Source organism: Pseudophryne corroboree, chromosome 9 (genome assembly GCF_028390025.1).
Source record: "Pseudophryne corroboree isolate aPseCor3 chromosome 9, aPseCor3.hap2, whole genome shotgun sequence".
Taxonomy (NCBI): domain Eukaryota; kingdom Metazoa; phylum Chordata; class Amphibia; order Anura; family Myobatrachidae; genus Pseudophryne; species Pseudophryne corroboree.
This window is the reverse complement of record NC_086452.1, coordinates 408,941,319-408,959,210: the sequence shown is the minus strand read 5'-3', so window position 1 is coordinate 408,959,210 and position 17,892 is coordinate 408,941,319. Positions and strand designations below refer to the sequence as shown.

The 17,892-nt window shown below is 46.1% G+C and overlaps 1 protein-coding gene across 1 annotated transcript in view; it reads left to right on the top strand.

Annotated features, from left to right (window-relative positions):
- The window catches only part of CADPS (calcium dependent secretion activator), a 661,462-nt gene that overhangs the window by 548,765 nt on the left and 94,805 nt on the right, over window positions 1-17,892 (top strand). The gene's annotated exons all lie outside the window — the stretch shown is intronic.

The following is a 17,892-nucleotide window of genomic DNA, read 5'->3' as shown; positions in this document are numbered from 1 at the left end:
GATTAGAAAGTCCAACAGTGAGAGCTCTGTCCTATGGGCCCAGGGCAAGTGCCTCTTGTATATAGAAATTACACCAAGATTTGCCATCCTACTGTTCCTTCCTCTTGTTGGCTGTGGGCTTTAGCATAATGGGGGTAATTCAGACCTGATCGTAGCAGCAAATTTGTTAGCAGTTGAGCAAAACCATGGGGGTCATTCCGAGTTGATCGCTCACTAGCTACTTTCTGCAGCCATGCAAACGCATAGTCGCCGCCCATCGGGGAGTGTGTTTTCGCTTTGCAAGTGTGCAAACACCTGTGCACCCAAGCAGGACAAAAAAGCTTTTTGCAGTTTCTGAGTAGCTCAGGACTTACTCAGCCCTTGCGATCACTTCAGTCTTTTTGGTCCTGGAATTGACGTCAGATGGCCGCCCTGCAAACGCCTGGACACGCCTGCGTTTTTCCAAACATTCCCTGAAAACGGTCAGTTGACACCCATAAACGCCCTCTTCCTGTCAATCTCCTTGCGATCGGCTGTGTGAATGGATTCTTCGTTAAATCCATCGCCCAGCAATGATCCGCTTTGTACTCGTACGATGCGCGTATGCATTGCGGAGCATACGCATGCGCAGTAGTAACCTGTTCGCAGCGCTGCGAAAAACGGCATGACCGCCCATGTGCACTGCAGGGTGGGCAGATGTAACATGTGCAGAGAGAGTTAGATTTGGGTGGGGTGTGTTCAAACTGAAATCGAAATTGCAGTGTAAAAATAAAGCAGCCAGTATTTACCCTGCACAGAAACAAAATAACTAACCCAAATCTAACTCTCTCTGCACATGTTATATCTGCTCCACCTGCAGTGCACATGGGCCCTCATTCCGAGTTGATCGGTCGCAAGGCGAATTTAGCAGAGTTACACACGCTAAGCCTACGCCTACTGGGAGTGTATCTTAGCTTCTTAAAATTGCGACCGATGTAATCGCAATATTGCGATTACAAACTACTTTGCAGTTTCTGAGTAACTTCAACCTTACTCTGCCTGTGCGATCAGTTCAGTGCTTGTCGTTCCTGGTTTGACGTCACAAACACACCCAGCGTTCGCTCAGACACTCCCCCGTTTCTCCAGCCACTCCTGCGTTTTTTCCGGAAACGGTAGCGTTTTCATCCACACGCCCATAAAACGCCGTGTTTCCGCCCAGTAACACCCATTTCCTGTCAATCACATTACGATCGCCAGAGCGATGAAAAAGCCGTGAGTAAAAATACTATCTTCATTGTTAAATTACTTGTCGCAGTGCGAATATTGCGCATGCGTACTAAGCGGATTTTCATTGCGATGCGATGAAAAATACCGAGCGAACGACTCGGAATGAGGGCCATGGTTTTTTCCAACTTCTAACAAATTTGCTGCTACGATCAGGTCTGAATTACCCCCAATGAGCACAGTTCCTACCGGTGATTGGAATGGCATTGTAGCTCTGCATTCCTTCGCTAACCTAAAATTAAGTCATCCCACTATTAAGAGCTTACATACTTTGGTCAAATTTCCTTACAGTGGCGTATCTTTTTCCTTTACTAGACCTAATGCAGTTCTCATTGACTTTTAAAGTTTTAGACACTGTCCGGTCAGTACTGTGGTCCATTTTCACATGTCCTGTGCATTAATGTGGTTTATAGAGACAGGATTGCCATCATGTGCTTAATTATTGTTGATATGTTACATTATACTAAGCAGCAGCTGCAGCCCCTCTGCTCCAGAGCCGACCACATAGTGCAGGGGGGAACATATAAACATACATGTTATGATGTATGTCATAAATGTACTGTATATATGTAATATGTGTCCTCTCTGTTTCCCCCAGGGATTAGCAGCATGCACTGTGCGGCACCCTGGACTCAGCAAAAGGCTTCCCACACTCCAACTAAACCCACCTCCAGACTCCCATTGTCTAGATTCACAGGAGTCTGGGGCTGGGCTTAGAAGGAGTGTGAAGACTTATGCTGAGTCTTTTACTATATATATATATAAATATATATATATATATATATATTTATATATATTTATATAAAGGGGCCCAGACCATGCACTCTCTAATGGTATGTCAAGCCTCTGTGGTGGATAGTAGCGGATCTTGCCACGGGCAAGCAGTACTTCTGCACGGTGCGGCGTTGCCCCAAGGGTGCTGCCGCCGTCCCGAGGGTGCCGCCGCCATGGCAAGATCCGCTACTGGTGCCGGTGCTATGCGTTCATGTCGTAGCGCACCGCACGGCATTGTGGGAGCGCCCATAGACGCTAGAGGTCATAATTGACCTCTAGTGTCTATGAGGTACTATGGGAGAGACGTCATGACGTCTCTCCCATTGACCCGAGGAGCGGCGACGGCAGCCAGAGACGGAGGGTAGCAGCGGTCCGGAAGCAGGAGCGGGGATGGGGAGTATTTATTTATTTATTTTTGTTAGCAGCACAGCTACTGGGGGCACAACTACTGAGGGCACAGCTACACAGGGGGCACAACTACTGAGGGCACAGCTACAGGGGGCACAGTATTGGGGGCTCAGCTACAGGGGGCACAGTACTGGGGGCACAACTCCTGGGGGCACAGTACTGGGGGCATAACTCCTGAGGGCACAGTACTGGGGGCACAACTACTGAGGGCACAGCTACGGGGTGCATAACTGACCACGCCCCTTCCCCATGAAGCCATGCCCCTATTTTTTGCTGCGCGCCTACGCCGCGCACTAACCCTGTTATGCCTGATGGGGGGGGGGGGGCGCCGGGCGCCAAAGGAAACTTTTACCTTGGCTGCCACAAGGTCTAGAACCGGCCCTGGTTGGTAGGACATGGTCCTGGAGTTCCAATGGAAGAGAGAAGGGGCCATTGTACCTGTTGGCTGTGTTCTGAAGCAGAGCTGTTTCATGTTACAGTGACCCCAAATCACTGGGTGTCCTAGAAGTGTCCAGAGCCTATGTCAAAAGACAGATGTCTTGTTAAGCTGGTAAAGATGGTATCCGGACTCTGGGTCGACACCACTTAGGTCGACACCCATTGGTCGACAGTGGCTAGGTCGACACTACAAGTAGGTCGACAGCCATTCGGTCGACATGAACAAGATCGACATGCAAAAAGGTCGACATGAGTTTTTCAAATTTTTTTCTTTTCTAAAAAAACTTTTTCATACTTTACGATCCACGTGGACTACGATTGGGAACGGTAACCTGTGCCGAGCGCAGCGAGCACGTTGACCGAAGCTGCGAGGGGACACGGTGCACTAATTGGGGTTCCCGGTCACTTTACGAAGAAAACGACACCAAAAAGACATGAAAAACTCATGTCAACCTTTTTTCATGTCGACCTTGTTCATGTTGACCTAATGGCCGTGTCTACCTATTTCTAATGTCGATCTAGCCACTGTCGACCAGTAGGTGTCAACCTAGACACTATTGACCCTGAGTCCCATACCTGGTAAAGAGGACATACCTACAGATGTGTCCTTGTACATTCTGGCTTCAGTCACCCCCAATTGCCCCTCCCTGCATGCCAGGTCCCAGGCGACACTGAGCAGCTTTTAGCTCAAAATGTGCGTCTTTTTCACACAAGTAAAACTGTGGGAGGTGACAAAGCTGCATTGCTAATGTTTGCAGTCCGGCCCCCTCACTGGCTTCACTATTGGGGGCAGGCAAGCCCCCTCAACGTCACTAATGGAGCCGACGGTGTCTCTAATGAGGTGCTGGACTTCTCCCCAGCTCTCCATTTAATGTGAGTAGATGCTGTGCACATGTGCGGCATCTATTTACGCGGCATGGAGCGTGTAGGCTGTTTTAGCAGGGCGCCGCTAAAGTGGCAGGGTGCATTCTACCCTTTAAAAATACAGCTAAAACAGCCTAGCGTGAACACTAGTAGCATCTCAGTCACACCGGGCATCTACTGCCTTATGACTGGGTGTATAAGGACACATCTGTAATATATTGCAGAGCTGCTTATTGTTTTGAGACTGTTGATTTTAGCTGGGTGGTAATTTCCCTCCACTCAGTCTGGTTACACCCCTGAGCACTAGCCTATGTGTCACTAGTAATGCCAGCGTGTTTATAGGCTGATTATTCAGCTGAATTTAAAAATTAAAATACTTGAAATCTCTGTAAATAATCAGTAGTTTTATCTTTTCTTTGTTGAGAATTTGTTTTTACAAGTACATGATACTGTGTATTTACTTTGTTGGGGGTATTTTGGACTTTATAAGCACAGCTGTCACACAAGCGGCTGTTTGTAGTCTGCAGGTGCTTCGTCCAAGCAGGACACGGTCAAGATCCCGGCAGTTGGGTTCCCGACAGTCAGAATACCGGCAGCAGGAACTCAGAGGTCTGATTCCTGCCGAATCCCGAAGGTAAGTACTAGCCTTGGGGTTAGGGTTAGGCTGCTGAGGGTCGGTTAGAATAAGACTGTGGGAGGGGAAGGTTAGGGTTAGAAAGCAGAAGGTGTTGGTTAGGGGTTGGGTAAAAAGTAATGACCGCAATCCGTTGGGATCCTGTTGTCTTTATTCTTACTGCCGGGATTTCGTACCCAACCCATACAAACAATAGAAAGGCGTGGTTTAGGCTATTTCTTTATTTATTAGCTGTTCAGTTACAAAGTGCCATCCCTCATCAGTTACATCAGTCGTGTGTAGGCAGTTTTTTATACAGTGCATCCGGAAAGTATTCACAGCGCTTCACTTTTTCCACATTTTGTTATGTTACAGCCTTATTACAAAATGGAATAAATTAATTTTTTCCTACCCCACAATGACAACGTGAAAAAAGTTTTTTGTGATTTTGCTAATTTATTAAAAATAAAAGTAATAAAAATGTGATTGGGCCTGGCCTATTTCATTGTGTATACATGGATGGAGCAATAGCCAGCACCCATTTAACAGCTGCCAACATTTAAAAATTATTTGTAGGAACGCAGCAGGTGCATCTTAACAATGGCTCACACAGTACAGACTCTAAGCCCTGGTGCACCACAACAATTGGGCATATTGTAAATGGGATAAAGAAAAGTTTTAAATGGGCAAATCCTTAAAACCTGGCATTGCAAATGAGGTAGAGTGGACAAATAAAACCTTGATGGTCATGGGTTCAATTTCCACCATGGCCCTAACTGTGTGGAGTTTGTATATTTTCCCCGTACTTGCGTGGGTTTCCTCCGGGTTACTCCGGTTTCCTCCCACAATCCAAAGATATACTGGTAGGTTAATTGGACCCCAACAAAAAAAATAACGTGAATGTGTGTGTGTGTGTACATGTGATAGGGAATATAGATTGTAAGCTCCACTGGGGCAGGGACTGATGCGAATGGTCAAATATTCTCTGTAAAGCGCTGCGGAATATGTGTGCCCTATATAAATAACTGGTAATAAATAATAAATAAATAATGATGCATTTGTTCTGTACATTTGTGTTCTCAATCATGAGCTTTCCCAATGTTCCTCAAGTCCCACTTTCTCTGTAAGATATCTAGGTGGCAACTTACATTGATTTTGGGGATCTCCATAATCTTATGACTCCAAAACAATACTGTGGATTAAAGATAACTTTATAGATTATACTTGTAAGTATACTTTTACATAACGTGTTGGTTATTAAGCTTAATGCATGAAACTGAACAATGCCCTGTTCAGGTATATGAAAGCTTTCTGGTAACTTTTTATTAAAATTACCTATCTAGATCAGAATTTTAGGGTTATAGAAAAAGTGAAATAAGCGGGATTTAAAAAAATAAATAAATAATGTAATATTGGTTAGAATCTTGATGGTTAGAAACCCTTAATACTCCCTTACCGCAGACTAAACCTACCCACCCCCTCAGGCTAAACCTAACCCTACACATATCGACCCACCGTCCCCTGCCCCCTCCACAGCCTAGCCATGCCCCTCCTTGTTGGTGCCTAAACCCAACCTCCCCTCCACGCAGCCTAAACCTAACCCCCCCCCCCCTTCCTTCCTGCAGCCTAAACCTTACCTCTCTCTCAACCATCGGGATCCTGACCGGATCCCGCAACATTTTGCCAGAGATATAACACATGTGCAGTAGACTGTGGCACGCTGACACACACTAACTATGGTGCACTAGTCTTCAGCGTATGCATGGTGCAATGTCTTCCAGGGGGGAGAGAGAGGGCTCATGGGCATTTGAATATGGGCTCTCTCCAGTCTTGAAATGCCCCTTTTTGAGGACCTTCTCCATGGCAATTTGTCAGCATTCTATCCGTTTGTTCTTTATTATGCTTGGATGGCCCAGCTAGCTGTTAAAGCAGTGTATTTGTGTTTTAGCACCAAAACTACAGTAAGCCTTGTATTCATGAGCCATAATATTCTATTTAACATAGTTAAGCTTTCATTATAACCTAGACTCTGGAGGTGTTTTGTGCATGCAGAAATATATTTTGGCTGTGATGTGCCAAGCATGTTTACAGCAAGCTAGGTAATTCTAAAATTGCAGCGGGACAGGTGTTAGCTGATTAGTATAAAGTGTCTCAGATGTTAGAAAACACACGGGCAGGGTGTTAGACACGCCGTCACATAGGTTTCAATAAATTGTGGGGTTTAATTGTTTATTTATAAATAATTAGTGAAATTTCCCATTAGGACTGCAAAAGTCTGGGGACGTCATTTAGTTTCTTCATTTAGAAGTATTTTCTTCTCTGTGTCCTTTCAGCGCCCTCTGAAACTCAAATGCACGTGTATCACAAATATTCACAAATATGTTGGTGCAAATTCCATTACAAATCACAAAATGAAAACACTTCTGTTTCCATGTGACCGACAGCCGGATACTCCTCATTATCAGTCATTATAGGTACAGTATTAAGGGTCTAGATGCAGCAAAATAATTTTCACATTTCTCAGTCTAATCCATTTCCAAACATTATTGGAGAAAATGGAAACTGTCCTTTCAGGGAGCTGTACTCTTATGCATCGGCTGAGCAGAATCATGCAAGTGCCGCAGGAGGAGTATTGTGTAAAGAAATTCCTTCCACCGCCTTCTCTGTTCCGCTGCTGCTTCCGAAGACGCAGCTTCTCTGTTCCAGACACTGCTTCTCTGTTCCACTGCTGCTTCCGAAGACGCAGGTTCTCTGTTCCAGACACTGCTTCTCTGTTCCACTGCTGCTTCCGAAGACACAGCTTCTCTGTTCCAGACACTGCTTCTCTGTTCCACTGCTGCTTCCGAAGACACAGCTTCTCTGTTCCACTGCTGCTTCCGAAGACGCAGCTTCTCTGTTCCAGACGCTGCTTCTCTGTTCCGCTGCCGCTTCCGAAGACGCAGCATCGTATAATCTGTGTGACTATCACACATCTGAGTAATCCTCAAGAGTTACTCAGGATGTCTGGTTAATTCACACAGCGGGACCAGTGAAGCTGCATTCAAGGAAGCAGCCATCGCCTTTGGCATGCCCAAAAAACAAGGCCGACACGGCGCCAAACGGCTGCAGACTGTCAACCACCGGACGTCTGCAGCCGTTCTGAGTCCATCATTGGTAGCCCTGTTCTGCACATGCAGCTCCTGATCAAACATAATCTGAAAATTGTGAAGACAGCACTCCAGTCTCCAACTCTGAAACAGCCCCTAGGTTCCCTATAAGGGTGAGATACACTAAGCATCACATCCGCAATGCGACACATTCCGCCACATATCATTTTAATAACGCTGGTATGTACTTAGAAATGCGATAAGTATCGCACAAGACAGCTCTTACAATAACAGCTGTCCTTTGCGATAGAAGGACTTCTGTAAATTCTCTGTAAAGCACTACGGAATATGTGTGCGCTATATAAATAACTGGTAATAAATAAATAATAATAATACTAAGGTCTTCCGAATTTAGGACCTGGGAGTCCTTCTGTGAATGTGTAGAGTGACGCGGGCACACCGGTGGGTACTGGGAGGGAGCTGGTTGTATCCCTCTCAGGGAAAATGCAAAACGAAATCCATAGGCTGCTTCTATTGGTTAATGCCACATAAAGATGGCGTTACCCACTGGGTCCAAGCTCCGGAATGTATCGCATACCAGAGCTGCTTAGTACATATGGAAATGCGGCCGAAAATTGGATTTTTTTAGTTTTGCCCACATTTTTGGCTTTAGTACATCCCGCCCTAAATGCGCTTATTCTTACTTTTGTTTTTTATTCCTTGTAAAAAAAAAATGTAACTGAATGAAAAATGCTACTTGTTTATTATTCCACGACCAAATACCAAAGATTCATGCCGGAACAATTAATTTCTAAAGGCTCTGGTAGGGTCGCCCATCAGCCAATGATGGTTAGCAACCAGCTATGGTTTTGCTACCAACAGTAAGTGGCTTTACCATCAACATAGGTGGTCTGATGGTATGTATTGCTTTATTGCATTACTTTGCACACGTCTTAACCTGAACCATCATTGGTCTAACCATCATTCATGGGTAAATACCATCAACTACCAATGGCTAACTGTTCGACAGACAGTCATAGGTTGTGGTGGATCAGCCACAGAGATTCATTTTTTTTTAGATATCCCCGTGACATGTGCTAACGCTATTAAAGCCACCTCTTGCTTCCTTATAGGTACCTAAGGTTATGTATGGTTACTCAATCTGCATTGCATAGAGTTAGGGCTAGATTCCAGGTCATGCTTTCTCTCTGAGGGTTTGATCTGGAAATTTAAAGTGGCAATTATATTAAGTGCAAAACACAATGTGTTTTCCACTTATTATTATTTCTCTTACGTCCTAGAGGATGCTGTGGACTCCGTAAGGACCATGGGGTATAGACGGGCTCCGCAGGAGACATGGGCACTCTAAAGACTTTAGATGGGTGTGCACTGACTCCTCCCTCTATGCCCCTCCTCCAGACCTCAGTTAGATCCTGTGCCCAGAGGAGACTGGATGCACTGCAGGGGAGCTCTACTGAGTTTCTCTGAAAAAGACTTTTGTTAGGTTTTTTATTTTCAGGGAGCACTGCTGGCAACAGGCTCCCTGCATCGTGGGACTGAGGGGAGAGAAGCAGACCTACTTAAATGATAAGCTCTGCTTCTTAGGCTACTGGACACCATTAGCTCCAGAGGGTTGGAACGCAGGTCTCATCCTCGCTGTTCGTCCCGGAGCCGCGCCGCCATCCTCCTCACAGAGCCGGAAGGTAGAAGCCGGGTGAGTATAAGAAGAAAGAAGACTTCAAAGGCGGCAGAAGACTTCAGATCTTCATTGAGGTATTGCGCAGCGGGAACGCTGCGCGCCATTGCTCCCACATTCACACACACTGACGGCACTGTATGGGTGCAGGGCGCAGGGAGGGCGCCCTGGGCAGCAATAATAAACCTCAAGGGACACTGGCTGACATATACATACTGCGGAGGCAGTATATTAAATAAACCCCCGCCAGTATAAAGAATTTGAGCGGGACCGAAGCCCGCCATTGAGGGGGCGGAGCTTGATCCTCCAGCACTAACCAGCGCCATTTTCTTCACAGCACGCTGCAGAGAAGCTGCTCCCTGGACTCTCCCCTGCTGAACACAAGTACAGAGGGCAAAAAGGAGGGGGGGCACATTTATTTGGCGCAGTGAGTGTATTATTGATATATAAAGCGCTGTACAGACTGGGATTTTGTTCCAGTGGCGCTGGGTGTGTGCTGGCATACTCTCTCTCTGTCTCTCCAAAGGGCCTTATTGGGGGACTTTCTCCATATATATATATATATATATATATATCCCAGTGTGTGGGGGGTGTCGGTACGTGTGTGTCGGCATGTCTGAAGCGGAAGACTCGTCTAAGGAGGAGGTAGAGAAGATGATTGTGGTGTCTCCGTCGGCGCAGTCGACACCTGATTGGATGGATATGTGGAATGTTTTAAATGCAGATTGGACAAAGCAGAGTCCAGAGAAAAAGCAGGGAGTCAATCCATGGCTTTGACTGTGTCACAAGGCCCTTCAGGGTCTCATAAACGTCCCCTGTCCCAGGTAGCAGACACTGATACCGACACGGATTCTGACTCCAGTGTCGACTACGATGATGCGAGGTTACACCCAAGGGTGGCCAAAAGTATTCATTATATCATTATTGCAATAAAAGATGTTTTGCATATCACAGAGGACTTCTCGGTGCCTGACACGAGGGTACACATGTTTAAGGAGAAGAAACCTGAGGTAACCTTTCCCCCATCTCATGAGCTGAACGCTTTATTTGAAAAAGCTTGGGAAACTCCAGACAAGAAACTGCAGATTCCCTAGAGATTTCTTATGGCGTATCCTTTCCCCGCACAGGACAGGTCACGGTGGGAATCCTCGCCCAGGGTGGACAAGGCTTTGACGCGCTTGTCCAAAAAGGTGGCGCTACCGCCTCCAGACACGGCAGCCCTCAAGGATCCTGCTGATCGCAGACAGGAGACTACCTTAAAATCAATTTATACACATACGGGGGCCTTGCTCAGACCGGCAGTAGCGTCGGCATGGGTATGTAGCGCAATAGCAGCATGGGCAGATAACTTGTCATCTGACATTGACACCCTAGATAAGGATAGCATTTTATTGACCTTGGGTCATATAAAAGACGCAGCGTTATATATGAGAGACGCTGCGAGAGACGTTGGGCTGTTGGGTTCAAGAGCCAATGCCATGGCAATTTCTGCTAGGCGCGCCCTGTGGGCCCGCCAATGGACGGGTGATGCCGATTCAAAGAGACATATGGAAACTTTGCCTTACAAGGGTGAGGTTTTATTTGGGGAGGGTCTCGCGGACCTGGTTTCCACAGCTACCGCGGGTAAATCTTCTTTTTTGCCTTATGTTCCCCCACAGCAAAAGAAAACACCTCAATATCAGATGCAGTCCTTTCGGTCGCAAGTCCAGAAGGGGCCGGGGCTCTTCCTTCCTCGCCAGAGGTAAGGGTAGAGGGAAAAGAATGCCTGCTACGGCTAGTTCCCAGGAACAGAAGTCCTCCCCGGCTTCTACAAAATTCACCGCATGATGCTGGGGCTCCACTGCGGGAGTCCGCTCCGGTGGGGGCACATCTTCGACGCTTCAGCCACATCTGGGTTCTGTCAGATGTGGATCCTTGGGCGATAGAAATTGTATCCCAAGGCTACAAACTGGAATTCGAAGAAGTGCCTCCTCGCCGATTTTTCAAGTCGGCTTTGCCAGCCTCTACCCCAGAGAGGGAAATAGTTTTAGCTGCGATACAAAAGCTGTGTCAACAGCAAGTGATTATCAAGGTTCCCCTAGTGCAACAGGGGAAGGGGTACTATTCAACTCTGTTTGTGGTCCCGAAACGGGATGGCTCGGTCAGACCCATTCTGAATCTAAAATCCCTAAACCTGTATCTAAAAAAGTTAAAATTCAAGATGGAATCTCTCCGGGCAGTGATCTCCAGCCTGGAAGGGGGGGATTTTATGGTGTCACTAGACATAAAGGATGCATACCTTCATGTCCCCATTTATCCTCCTCATCAGGCGTACCTGAGATTCGCTGTACAGGACTATCATTACCAGTTTCAGACGTTGCCGGTTGGGCTGTCCATGGCCCCGAGGATTTTCACCAAGGTAATGGCGGAAATGATGGTGCTCCTACGCAGGCAAGGAGTCACAATAATCCCATACTTGGACGATCTCCTGATAAAAGCGAGATCGAGAGATCAGTTGCTGAAAAGCGTGTCACTCTCCCCGAGAGTGCTGCAGCAACACGGCTGGATCCTAAATCTGCCAAAGTCGCAGTTGATTCCAACGACTCGGCTATAATTTTTAGGCATGATTCTGGACACGGAAAAGAAGAGAGTTTTTCTCCAAACGGAAAAAGCCCAGGAACCCCAGAGCATGGTCAGAGACCTGTTAAAGCCAAAAAGAGTGTCAGTTCATCAATGCACTCGAGTACTGGGAAAAATGGTGGCGGCCTACGAGGCCATACCCTTCGGCAGGTTCCATGTGAGGACATTTCAGTGGGACCTTCTGGACAAATGGTCAGGGTCCCATCTACAGATACATCAGAAAATAAGCCTGTCCCCCAGGGCCAGGGTGTCTCTCCTGTGGTGGCTGCAGAGTGCTCACCTTCTAGAGGGTCACAGGTTCGGCATTCAAGACTGGGTTCTGGTAACCACGGACGTGAGCCTCCGAGGATGGGGAGCAGTCACACAAGGAAGAAATTTTCAGGGACTGTGGTCGAGCCAGGAGGCTTGTCTACACATCAACGTGCTGGAATTAAGGGCCATATACAACGGCCTACGACAAGCGGAGACTCTTCTTCGCGACCTACCTGTTCTGATTCAATCAGACAACGTCACAGCGGTGGCTCATGTAAACCGCCAAGGCGGGACAAGGAGCAGAGTTGCAATGGCGGAAGCCACCAGGATTCTTCGCTGGGCGGAAAATCACGTAAGCGCGCTGTCAGCAGTCTTCATTCCGGGAGTGGACAACTGGGAAGCAGACTTTCTCGGCAGACACGACCTCCATCCAGGAGAGTGGGGTCTACATCAAGAAGTTTTTGCAGATAAGTCGTTAAGGGCTTCCTCAAATAGACATGATGGCGTCACGCCTCAACAAGAAACTTATTGTTCCAGGTCAAGGGACCCTCAGGCGGTAGCGGCAGACGCCCTGGCGACACCATGGATGTTTCCGTCGGTCTATGTCTTCCCTCCTCTTCCACTCTTCTCAAAAATACTGAGAATCATAAGACGAAAAAGAGTCCAGACAATACTCATTGTTCCGGATTGGCCTCGGAGGGCCTGGTATTCAGATCTTCAGGAAATGCTCACAGAAGATCCATGGCCTCTTCCTCCCAAGGAGGACCTGTTGCAGCAGGGGCCCTGTGTGTTCCAAGACTTACCGCGGTTACGTTTGACGGCATGGCGGTTGAACGCCAAATCCTAGCTAGGAAAGGTATTCCGGGGGAGGTCATCCCTACTCTGATAAAAGCTAGGAAGGAGGTGACGGTGAAACATTATCACCGTATCTGGAGGAAATATGTATCTTGGTGTGAAGCCAAGAATGCTCCTACGGAAGATTTTCACCTGGTCCGTTTTCTCCACTTTCTGCAGACAGGAGTGGATATGGGCCTAAAGTTAGGCTCTATTAAGGTACAGATTTCGGCCCTGTCAATATTCTTTCAGAAGGAATTGGCTTCTCTCCCAGAAGTCCAGACTTTTGTAAAGGGAGTGCTGCACATCCAGCCTCCTTTTGTGCCCCCAGTGGCACCATGGGACCTTAACGTGGTGTTACAGTTCCTTAAGTCACACTGGTTTGAACCTCTTCAAACAGTTGAGTTAAAATTTCTCACTTGGAAAGTGGTCATGTTGTTAGCCTTGGCATCTGTGAGGCGGGTGTCCGAATTGGCGGCTTTGTCTCACAAAAGCCCCTATGTGATTTTCCATGTGGATAGAGCAGAGTTGAGGACTCACCCTCAATTTCTGCCTAAGGTGGTTTCATAGTTTCATATGAACCAACCTATTGTGGTACCTGTGGCTACGGGGGACTTGGAGGATTCCAAGTCTCTTGATGTAGTCAGGGCCTTAAAGGTTTATGTAGCCAGGACGGCTCGGGTTAGGAAAACAGAGGCACTGTTTGCCCTGTATGCAGCCAACAAGGTTGGCGCCCCTGCTTCTTAGCAGACTATTGCCCGCTGGATCTGTAACACGATTCAGCAGGCTCATTCTACGGCTGGATTGCCGGTACCGAATTCGGTAAAGGCCCATTCCACTAGGAAGGTGGGCTCTTCTTGGGCGGCTGCCCGCGGTTTCTCAGCATTACAACTTTGCCGAGCAGCTACTTGGTCGGGTCCAAACACTTTTGCTAAATTCAACAAGTTTGATACCTTGGCTGAGGAGGACCTCATGTTTGCTCAATCAGTGCTGCAGAGTCATCCACACTCTCCCGCCCGGTCTGGAACTTTGGTATAAACCCCATGGTCCTTACGGAGTCCCCAGCATCCTCTAGGACGTAAGAGAAAATAAGATTTTAAACCTACCGGTAAATCTTTTTCTCCTAGTCCGTAGAGGATGCTGGGCGCCCGTCCCAGTGCGGACTAAATTCTGCAAGACTTGTATATAGTTATTGCTTACATAAGGGTTATGTTACAGTTTTGATTAGTCTCTGGCTGATGCTGTTTTGTTTCATACTGTTAACTGGTTTGTATGTTCCAAGTTGTACGGTGTGGATGGTGTGGGCTGGTATGTATCTTGCCCTTAGATTAACAAAAATCCTTTCCTCGTACTGTCCGTCTCCTCTGGGCACAGTTCTTTAACTGAGGTCTGGAGGTGGGGCATAGAGGGAGGAGCCAATGCACACCCATCTAAAGTCTTTAGAGTGCCCATGTCTCCTGCGGAGCCCGTCTATACCCCATGGTCCTTACGGAGTCCCCAGCATCCTCTACGGAGTAGGAGAATAAGATTTACCGGTAGGTTTAAAATCTTATTTTCTGCTTTAAAGTTCCAGGTCAAACTACGGTTGTCCGTCGGAGCTTCCGTAAAGTAGGCAAAAACACAACCCCACAAGACCACAAACCCTTAAGGGGTCAATTCAATTAGATGCGAGTTTTCAAAAGCAATTATTATTCAGCAAGAATTTTATACAAAAGGGAGAAGTGCATAAAAAAGTGGGGAAAATTCTGGACCACAAAAAAAGTGGCCCAGATTCTTAAACTATGTCACATGGCTGATTTTAGCATTATTGATTAATGGTAGAGAAATCTTAGCCATCAAGTGTTTTTCAGCAAATTAAAGTCTTTCAAATATTTGGAGGCGGGATGCCAGCCGAACTCGGACATTTTTAAAGGGGCAATCATGGACAAGGCATGGTTTAGCTTTGCACAAGATTGCCCCTTTAAAAAAATGTCTACGTTTGGCCGGCATCCCGCACAGTCTCTGAACTCTGACTTTATTACACCACGGCCTTTTAGTTCCCATCTGCAAGTTCGAAAACCCCATTCCCATCTATACAACACGTCAACATACCTGTCCCACATCATTTAACCCATTCCCAAGCCTTTTTAGAGAAATTCACCTGAAAACTGACTTTATTGGCCAAAGTATAGTATTTTAACCCCTGTACGTGCATGAGTATTCATTGGTAGGGCTGCACCAGCGATTCTTCACTGTGTCCAAACATTTATACCTGCCCAGGTTAATACGTACAAACAAATCCATGCGGGGAATATGCAATGCAAGTTTAGAATTGAATTGCAATTCATGGTGCGAATTTGCCGTGAAAACTGCACACAGGACCAACTCACTTCTAACTGAATTAAACCCATTGTTTACAAAATAAATGAAGGGTTCTGATTGGTTGAATAAGGCACTGGTGATGCCTTGATCCTGAATAATGAATGGCTGCAGGACCCCTCAAGTCAGGTGCTGCCTTTCTTTTGCTCAAGTGCATTGTATTTACAGTCTGTCTGCAAACAGTAAGATACGAGAGGGGGTTTGGGGTATTTGAAAGCTCCTATCTGTGGGCAGGCTTTATAGGACCTGTGCTATTGTATTGTAGAGTTGAAGGGGTGGCATGCTGCCTACTAGTTTCTTGCCAGCTGGTTGTGATTCAATTATCTCTCTTATTGTCTTGGTGTCTGCCAGCATAAATAAAAAAGATCTATGATCATTTTTAATTATCAGTAGAATGAATATATTTAATTTATACAAGTGTTAGGGGCTGAGGTCATGGAATGCTGCAGCAAATTCTGGGGAAAGAAGGGGCATATGCCACAGTAGAAAAAAAATAAATAATTAAATGTAGGTTAGGGTACGGGGCAAGTTGTAAGGAGTTAAAACAGGAATCTCGGGGGAGCGGGATTTTTTGCTAAATTACCCTGAAGTGGACCCGTAATCTTAGTTTGTGTCCTTAGTCTTAGTCTGGACCTTTAATCTTAGTCTGTGGGGAAAATTTACTAAAATGGGAGTCCTATTTAAGATGGGATGTTGCCCATTGCAACCAAACAGATTCTACTTCTCATTTATCTAGCACCCTCTAGAAGATATTACCTGGAATCTGATTGGTTGCTATTGGCAACATCCCATCTTAAATAGGACTCCCATTTTAGTATATTTACTCCTGTGTCTGTACCATGGTATATGAACAGCTGTAAAGTATGTATACATAGAAATGCAGTCAGTATTACCTTTCAGAATGAATCACCACTTTAGAGAATAGGATGGACTATAGTCACATAACATAGTGCAGTGATGGGCTTGGGTCTATACAATACCTGTATATACAGTACACAGAGAGTGAGTGTATCCGTGTGGCTCACCAGGAGCATACTGTACAGCCTTGTTTTGTGTGTGCGCTCTGAAGAGAATACTATTTTCATCTCTAAGTCATTTTGATGTGCTAATATCACAAACTGTATGACAGATGGGTTACACTTTGATCGCTGCGTTCTAACATTTGGGAGAGCACAGAACATATTTGGTGAAGCTGGCATGGATTGATGCTGTTTGATTCAAGCCACAATATGAGAACCACTAGTATTTCACGTTGAAAATAATTAAAGAAGCAGGAAACAATTAGAAAGCACACATTTTGAATAGTGACAGATGTTATACATGTTTAAATTAGGCAAAGGGATAAGACAAATTCATGGGTCACAGGAACAACTGCTGCAGTTTTAGAATGTAATTTTACATATTGCTCTACATCTCTTGAGTGTGTAGCAGCGTGAAAACCAATATTTATGCCACGTGCTCACTAAACCTTTCATTGTAAAATTCAACTACTAGTTATTGATTTTTGGTACTGTACAGTTTATGTTCATAAGATATATAAAGATAGATAACAAGGTTAGAATATGCACAGTTATATGATAGATAGATAGATAGATAGATAGATAGATAGATAGATAGATAGATAGATAGATAGAGTGCGCCCCCGGAAAGTATTCACAGCGCCTCTATTTTTCCACATTTTGTTATGTTACAGCCTTATTCCAAGATGGAATAAATTCATTTTTGTCCTCAAAATTCTACACACAATACCACATAATGACAACGTAAAAAACGTTTTTTTGAGATTTTTTGCAAATTTAATAAAAATAAAAAACTAAGAAATCACATGTACATAAGTATTCATAGCCTTTGCCCAATACTTTGTTAATGCACCTTTGGCAGCAATTACAGCCTCAAGTCTTTTTGAATATGATGCCACAAGCTTGGCACACCTATCTTTGGACAGTTTGCCAATTCCTCTTTGCAGCACCTCTGAAGGTGGATGGGAGGTGTCGGCGCACAGCCATTTTCAGATCTCTCCAGAGATGCTCAATCGGATTCAAGTCTGGGCTCTGGCTGGGCCACTCAAGAACATTCATACCCCTTTCACACCAGCCAAAATTTCCCGGGTTAATGCACATGAACGCGCATCGACTCTGGAAATTTCTCAGTGTGAAAGGGTACAGGGTCAAAATCCCGGGATTCCTGCCCCGGCATTTCAACCCTGCTATCTTCTAGGGTTGGTCCCGGGATCTTCCCGGGAACCTGGTCAGTGTGAACGGGAGCCGGGTCAATGTGCCCCGGCTCCCGTTCACTCTCTATGTAGCAGGCGGCGCTTAGAGATCATGTGATCTCTTGCGCCGCGTCACCGCTGATGTCAGCAACCCGCCAGTATGCCGGGCTGCTGACTGCAGTATGCAAGGGGTCTTACCCGGGAATGTCCCTGTATGATCCCGGGGCCGTATTCCCGGGTAAGACCCGCAGTTTTAGGTATGAAAGGGGTATCACAGAGTTGTCCTGAGGCCACTCCTTTGATATCTTGGCTGTGTGCTTTAAGGTCGTTGTACTGCTGAAAGATGAACCATCGCCCCAGTCTGAGCAGGTTTCCATCCAGGATGTCTCTGTACATTACTGCATTCATCTTTCCCTCTATCCTGACTATTCTCCCAGTTTCTGCCACTGAAAAACATCCTCACAGCATGATGCTGCCACCACCATACATCACTGTA